At 38.5% G+C, this 7,588-nt stretch overlaps 1 pseudogene; it reads left to right on the top strand.

Annotated features, from left to right (window-relative positions):
• Positions 1 to 1,766: 1,766 nt before the first annotated feature.
• LOC122732025 lies at positions 1,767 to 2,318 on the top strand (annotated as a pseudogene).
• The last annotated feature ends 5,270 nt before the right edge of the window (positions 2,319 to 7,588 follow it).

Below are 7,588 nucleotides of genomic sequence, written 5' to 3'. Positions count from 1 at the left end.
ATTCTGCTAGGGATATTGAAGTAATATAGAAAGGAATCATACAAGGCTCTTTCCTCAAGGGCACTTAGAAATTAGGACTGGGAATAGACAAGCACAACAATACTATAATGCAAGGCAGTAGATAGTAAGTGCCGTAAAGAAGGTAGGAATAAAGCATCACTTGGTTTGAATCAAGATTGTGGTTGGTTGAGATTTTACCAGTCCTCCAAGGTCATTTGTCCTGTGGGGTGGGGGTGGAGGCATGTCATAAAAATGCTGATACATACAGCTAGCCATATTCTATTCATCCCTCCCCAATCCTTTCTGTATGTCTTTTATTCTAACTGGAATAGATGATGCTTACCTCCCAAATAAGCCAAGAAATGATTCATCCTCCATAAATGTCCAACCTATTTCCGCCAACCCTCATTGAGCCAAAGCAAATGACTAGGGAAGAAAAAAAACACTTAAGAATAAAATAGACTTTGAGTTAACTCAGTACATATTATCCAAGGTTTTCATTTGAAAACCATTGCCTGTCTACTCAGCTGTGGAGCAAATGTTACTGTTTTCCTCCCCCTCCTCTGCCTCTGAGTCTCCAGACAATCACAGGTGTTTTCCTACTTTGATAAACATGTTTAATTCATAAAGATGCCATAGCAGAACCTGGGGTTTGTTTTGGGGCTAAACATACTTGGGATGATTATTTGTTTGTTTGTTTAAGTAATGTGTGCGGATTGGAGTGCTAAAAGCATGCTTTAGTGAAAACAATATTGGACTGTCTATTAAGAAATATTGCTCAGGTTTCATTTCTTCCTAGCGATGTGATATTTTTTGTTTTGGTTGGGCTTTTTTTTGGTGGGGCAATGGGGGTTAAGTGACTTGCCCAGGGTCACACAGCTAGGAAATGTCAAGTGTCTGAGGCTGGATTTGAACTCAGTTACTCCTGAATCCAGGGCAGGTGCTTTATCCACTGTGCCACCTAGCTGCCCCCTAGCTATGTGATGTTAATCAAGTCAAAAGTGGATGGGAGTACTTGCAATATCTACCTTCAAAGATTGTTGTGATGACCAAATGTGATGGCAAATTTAGAAAACCATAGTCAACAAGCCTTTATTAAATGCTTGTTCTATTCTGGGATTTGTGCTAAGCATCTCATTCTAGGAAATTCAAAGGATTATTATTAACAATTATTAAAATTATAACATTTGAAATGTTTTATAATGGGTACAATGGTGCATTATTGAATTATCAAGTTTATAATAATCAAGATATGACATACATCATGAACTTACAAAATTGTATTAAATGGTATCCCCTTATGAAAATGTAACAATTACTATTAGGACATTGCTTGTTCTATAATACTTGGTAATGTTATAAGTTATCAAATGATACTGAGTTACCATCTGGCTATTTATTTCTATTCCATTCCCATTAGAATAATAGGCATTTGTCAAGTAATGGTCAAGGTGTAGCAGCTCTTTTGATAGACCTTTTCTTTGTGAACTGAGAAGATAACCTCAATTCAAGCTTAGAACCCTCAGAAATGTAGTTTAGATCAGAGTTTGAATTAAATGAGGGATTCTCAACCATGATGGAGCCCTCTGGCAGTCTGATGAAGCCTATGGACCTCTTTCCAGAATAATACCTTTAAATATATAAAATACATAGAATTACAAAGAAAACCAATTACATTAAAATACAGCCATCAAAAATAGCTTAAGTTCACAGACCCATATTTAAATGTGGGGACTCTTCTTGAGTCATCCCAGATAATCATTAAAATGGTGAGGTACTTTGTGGATCCAGAAAACTCCACAAAATCATGCAAGTCAAGGGGTTCAAATCTCTGGGTCCACTTCAAGAATACCCATGAAACATCCCAAGCTATCAAGGGCATGCATATCCAAAAAGCTACCAAATATTTGAAAGATGTCACACTGAAGAAACAATATGTCCCCTTCCATCAATATAATGGTAGAGTTGCCAGGCTAAGCAATGGGGTTGGACACAGGGTTGTTGGCTCAAAAAGAGTGCTAAGTTCTTGCTGCATATGCTTAAAAATGCAGAGAATCATGTGGAACTGAAGAGTTTGGATGTGAATTCTCTTGTCATTGAGCATACCCAGGTTAACAAGGCCCCCAAAATGTGACAGTGGACTTACAGGGCTCATGGTCACATCAACTCATACATGAGTTCTTCATTCCATATTGAGATGATACTGACTGAAAAGGAACAAATTTTTCCTAAATCAGAAGAGGAGGTTGCCCAAAAAGGAAAAGATATCCCAAAAGAAACTGAAGAAAGAAAAGCTTATGGCACAAAAGTCAATGTAACATTAATATGCAAATAAAAGTTGAAATGAAAAAAAATCCCAGGACTAGATGATCTCTGGGGTACCATCTGGGTCTAATGTTCTAAGGCCCCTCTGAGTTCTAATAATCCAGGAATTCTTACAACTATGTCTAAGTTATTAGTTGGCATTGGATATCATTGTTGTTAAGGTGATGATGTGGATATAATATAAAATAATAAGATAACAGTTTCTGAACACAGTATCTTGATGGAACTATTGCATGGTCTAAACCGCAAAAGCAGATTTTGCACAATCTCAAGAATCTCTCAAACAAATTTTGGAGGAATCATTAGAAGCAGAAGAGGGGTAGGTTAGAAGGAGAGGCAGACTATGGCTAAGGCAGCATGAATAGGTCAAGCCTGGCCCTGCTCCCACATAGCAAAGGTGCCACTTGGATCCTGGCTTCAATGTCCGGCAGGCAGACAGGCACTCAATAAACATTTATACTACATGTCTGGCACTATTAAGTGCAGTATAGGGACCAACTATGGATGTCTCTAACACCACAGCACCCCCTGCCTCTACCCCCGCCCAGGGAAATACCAAGATATCTCACATGTGCTACCTATCCCAATATAAAGTATCCAGGGCCATAACCTCGGGGTTGCAAGAACACCCAGAAAGATAAGTTGAAAATGCCAGACCTTCTTCAACTCAACACTATAAGGTTCTGGGAGCCTCGTCTCCCACCTACTTTTCCACTCACTCATACATTGCACTGAAATGTTCACAAGGGTCAGGCCAGTCTAATAACTGCCACTTATGGAGGTACAAAGTTATCTAAGAAATCTGCTGAAGCTGGACAGAGGAGGAGATGCACATCCCCATGGACCCTAATGTTCTTTTTACCAGTTCCTCATTACCCTCCTCTACCTCCTGACCACCAGCCTAACAAGGTTTTGACCTGTGCTTGCTTAGGGTGATATTTAGAATTGTAAAGCAACTGGATGCATGTCCGGTTCCTTAATCACTGAGGCATTTTTTTTTTTGCTCATTTGATTTTACATATTATTTGATCCCACATAGCAAGATGTTGCCTCTCAAAAAACTGTACAGGTAGAAAATTTTCATTCCTTAAGGGTAGTTTTTATTTGGTGGAAATTAGCCAAAAGTTATTAGAAGTCAAGTTTGGTGATCAAAGTGAGGAATGGAATTTTTGTTCAAAAATAAGGTGTGACAATAGGGTAATGAGACAGAGTAATTTGTGTGTTTCCCCTCCAGTGCAAAATCTATACTCCTCTGATCCTAAACTAGTTATGAAGGCAATTCCCAAAGATCAATGTATAAACATTTATTAAATGCCTACTACATACCACGCACTGTGCTAAGGACTGGGGATGCAAAAAGAGGCAAAAGAAATTCCCTGCCTTTAAGGAGATTACAATCTAACAGAGGAGATAATATCCAACATGTTTTTGAATAATGATAATGTCATTAGAAAGCAGTTAGGTATCATAGTTGATAGATCACTGGGCCTGGAGTCAGGAAGACCTATCTTCCTGAGTTCAAATCTGACCTCAGATACTTATCAGCTGTGTGACTCTGGGCAAGTCACTTAACCCTGTTTGCCTCAGTTTCCTCAATTGTAAATGAGCTAGAGAAGGAAATGGCAAACCAATCTAGTAACTTTGCCAAGAAAACTTCAAATGGGGTCATGAAGAGTCAGATATAACTGATGCATTCTTTGAGAGATAAAAGTCATTTCTTGATTCCCGAGGAAGAAACCTGGAGTGGGACAATATGAATCTCAGAGTTTATTATTCAAAAGATGACTCAGTATTAAATTTGATCCATCTATTGGAGGCCAAGATCTGACCCTTGGGTTGTATGTCCCTTGGTTCATAATTTCTTGAAGAAAAGAGTACTGGACTTGGATTTGGAGGACCTGTGTTTGAATCTCTGAGAGAGGTAAACTAGACAGCATGGAAGATCCCCACAATTTTAATATTTCATGCTCTATGTTCTAAGGACCCTTCTGACTCTAACATTCCATATTCTACATTCCCTTCCAGCTTTTTGAAGTGACTATGTACATAAATCCTTTTGTTTCTTCCTTTTTTATTTTTAAAGGTTTATTGATGGGGGGGTGATATCACAAACATCTGCAAATTATTTCAGTTCCATGAGAGGTCTCATATAACAAAGTAAACTTGAAATAAAACTAATAATATAGTGACCTCATCTGAGAGTGCATGCAACATTCTACATCTGTAATTCTCTTTCAACTCACTTTTTTATATACCAGCAAATGCCAACATAGCTTCCATTCCTTATGACTTCCTGGCTAAACACAACTTTAGCACTTTCTTCCTATCTCTAATTCCATTGAAACTTTCTTTCCATTCCAATCAACATGGGCTGACATACTCTCCAAGTCTCTCACTGACTTAGGGCTTGACACCTCAGTAATTCTCTCTGACTCCACTATCTGTATACATGCAGATATAGAATAAGAAACTATATTCCTTCCATTTGATATTCAAAGAAACCTAATAGAAATTCATTGGCTCCACAGAACTTTTAAGCAAGTGAGGAAAGGGAAACGTTATGCTATCTCTTATTATCAATTATTGTTATACTATCAAGTATTATTTCCTGTAACAACTTCATACTTCTCACTACAGATAAAGCATGTCACTGACAGAGCATGTCAGTTTCAACAACTATGATTCTATTCATGTGAAACTGATACTTATATGAAGGTATTTTCCAGCACACAGAATGCCTTTAGGGAATAGACTTTTAAGAATAGAATAGGGATTTTTTTGATTCCACAGTCAAGTGGATCAGTGACAAGACATCTGAATATATTCCTGGAATCTACAGAGAATCCTGCTCTATGGAAAGTTAGGTATAGGTCAAATTTAGCTCTTACATTGCATTGGTGCAGCAGAGACCTTAGAAACCAAATGGTTTCTTTGGCCATTAACCTTGATTTTCTCAATCATCTAAGTCCTTTGAAAGTGGTTGGTAGCAAAGATCTGACTATGTGACCTCAATCAAGTCATGCTGGACCTCTCCTGTTAAATAGGAGTTCTATTAGATAAACTCCTAGGACCTTTCCAACTTTAAATGCAATGAGTCCTGAGATGTTTTTGAACAAGGAACAAACACATTGGGGAATTGAGTCATGTGTACAGAGAGCTGACCAGACCAACCCAATAAATACATTTTGAATAATCAAAGTCAAAATACACTTATTAAGCCCCTCCGTTGTGCTTAGAAATACAAAGATCAAGCTAAAACAGTCCCTGAGCTTTTATTTTACAGGGTGAGACAGGATGTGCACATACATATATTTGCCAAATCATTATATATGAAATATATGCAAAGGGCATATAAGGAAATTTCAGGTGGGGAGGAACAAGCAGGAGAGGCCATATGTAAGCATTGACCCTTGAGCTAACTGGAAAATAAAGATTCTAAAAAGTAGAGGTGAGGAAGGGGTATATTGCAGGCATTGGGGAATATTCTGTGCAAAAGCACAGAGAGAGAGACAGAAAAAAAATTGTAAAATTTAACATTAAATACTTGTTGACCTTACCACAGTTCAATTCATTGAACTAAAAAGCAACCATTATATGTTAGGCTTTAACTTGGCCCTGGGGGTTCAAAGAAAGCAGGGAAACAGGCTCTGATCTCAAGGAGAGAGGATGAAACTATCTCTATGAATAATTCTAATACAAGGAGAGTAGACAAGCACCAACATGGGGGCCACACACTTTGAGGACTGAGTGTTCACTTTCATTCTCTCATAGACAATCATTTTGTGTGGAGGATTTGCCTTCTGAGAAAATAATATCACCATTATGCTTCAGGAAATTCAATGCAAAATGAAATGTTGCTAAAGGCAAGCATCGGCAAGCATTTTGAATTTCCCTCATTATTTCATCTAGGGGACAAAGTTGTCATGGTGACTTTCCTTTCTCTTTCTGGAAAGGCATGGAAAGGACTCTGTTTGCCACTCTCCTGAGAAATCATATGAAGGCATAGGACTACTTTTTAACTGGTGAACGTATCACTGGTGTGCTGGTAAATGTTAACAATCAGCTCTCTGGGAGAAAGAAAAAGGTATGTTCAATACACTTTCTTTTTTCCCTCTTTAATAGTATTTTATTTTATTTTTTCCAATTACATATAAAGTTTTCAAAAATCATTTTTGAAAGACTTTGAGTTCCAAATTTTTCTCCCTCCCTCCCTTCCTCCCTCCTCCCAAAGTCAGCAAGCAATCTGCTATAGGTTATACATCAACACACTTTCAAAGTTAATGTGTTTTGTTAACATTTTCTCCATCACTTTCTTAGGTCTAGACAGTCAGCAACAACTAAATGAGTGAATGAATGAATAAATAAATGAATCAATAAACAAATGAATAAATAAATCAAGCCATAATTTGAAGCATTTACTTACTTCCAATGTGTAAATTCTCATGACTGAAAATTTTAAAATTTACTTCTCTGAGCCACATCAGGATGACTCCAGCACACCCCTGTTTCCCTTCAGATTCTGTCTTATGCCTGGTCAATGTTATTGGGAAGCACTAGGATGGTTAGGCTAGCATACTAGATTTGGAGTCAACCACACCCGAGTTCTAATCCTGTCTCTGATCCTTACAAGCTATGTGACCATAGGCAAATCATTTAATATCTCTTAGACTTGGTTGACATCTGTAAAAATGGGTGTAATCAGGGCAGCTAGGTGGCACAGTGGATAGAGCACCGGTCCTGCATTGAGGAGGACCTGAGTTCAAATCCAGCCTCAGACACTTAACACTTACTAGCTGTGTGACCCTGGGCAAGTCCCTTAACCCCAATTGCCCTGCAAAAAAGGGGTCTAATAATACCTACCTAATGAGGTTGCTGTGAGGCTCAAAGAAGTGGATGAAAATAAAGTACCTCAACTAATTTAAGGTGTTATATAATTTTGTTTAGGGGATTGGAAAGAGGAGGGACAAGACCAGTGACATCATTGATAAAAGGAGAGGAGTAACCTTTACCAGTGTAGGGAGGAAAAGAGGGAGAAGGAGACAGATAGACATACACAGACAGAGACAGAGGGATAGAGGGAGGGAGGGAAGGAAGGAGGGAGGGAAGGGGGGGTGGAGATGTGACTCATCCTATCAATCAACAGGTATTTACTGAACATCTGCCACACTCAAACACCTGATAAGGCACTGGTGGCCCAGGGTCACACAAACAGAATGTGTCCAAGGTTGGACTTGAACCCTGATCTTCCAGACTCTGAGGATAG

The sequence above is a fragment of the Dromiciops gliroides genome, chromosome 6, assembly GCF_019393635.1.
Source record: "Dromiciops gliroides isolate mDroGli1 chromosome 6, mDroGli1.pri, whole genome shotgun sequence".
NCBI classification, from domain to species: Eukaryota; Metazoa; Chordata; class Mammalia; order Microbiotheria; family Microbiotheriidae; genus Dromiciops; species Dromiciops gliroides.
Note: the sequence above shows the minus strand (reverse complement) of the source record. Positions and strands in the feature narration are given on the sequence as shown.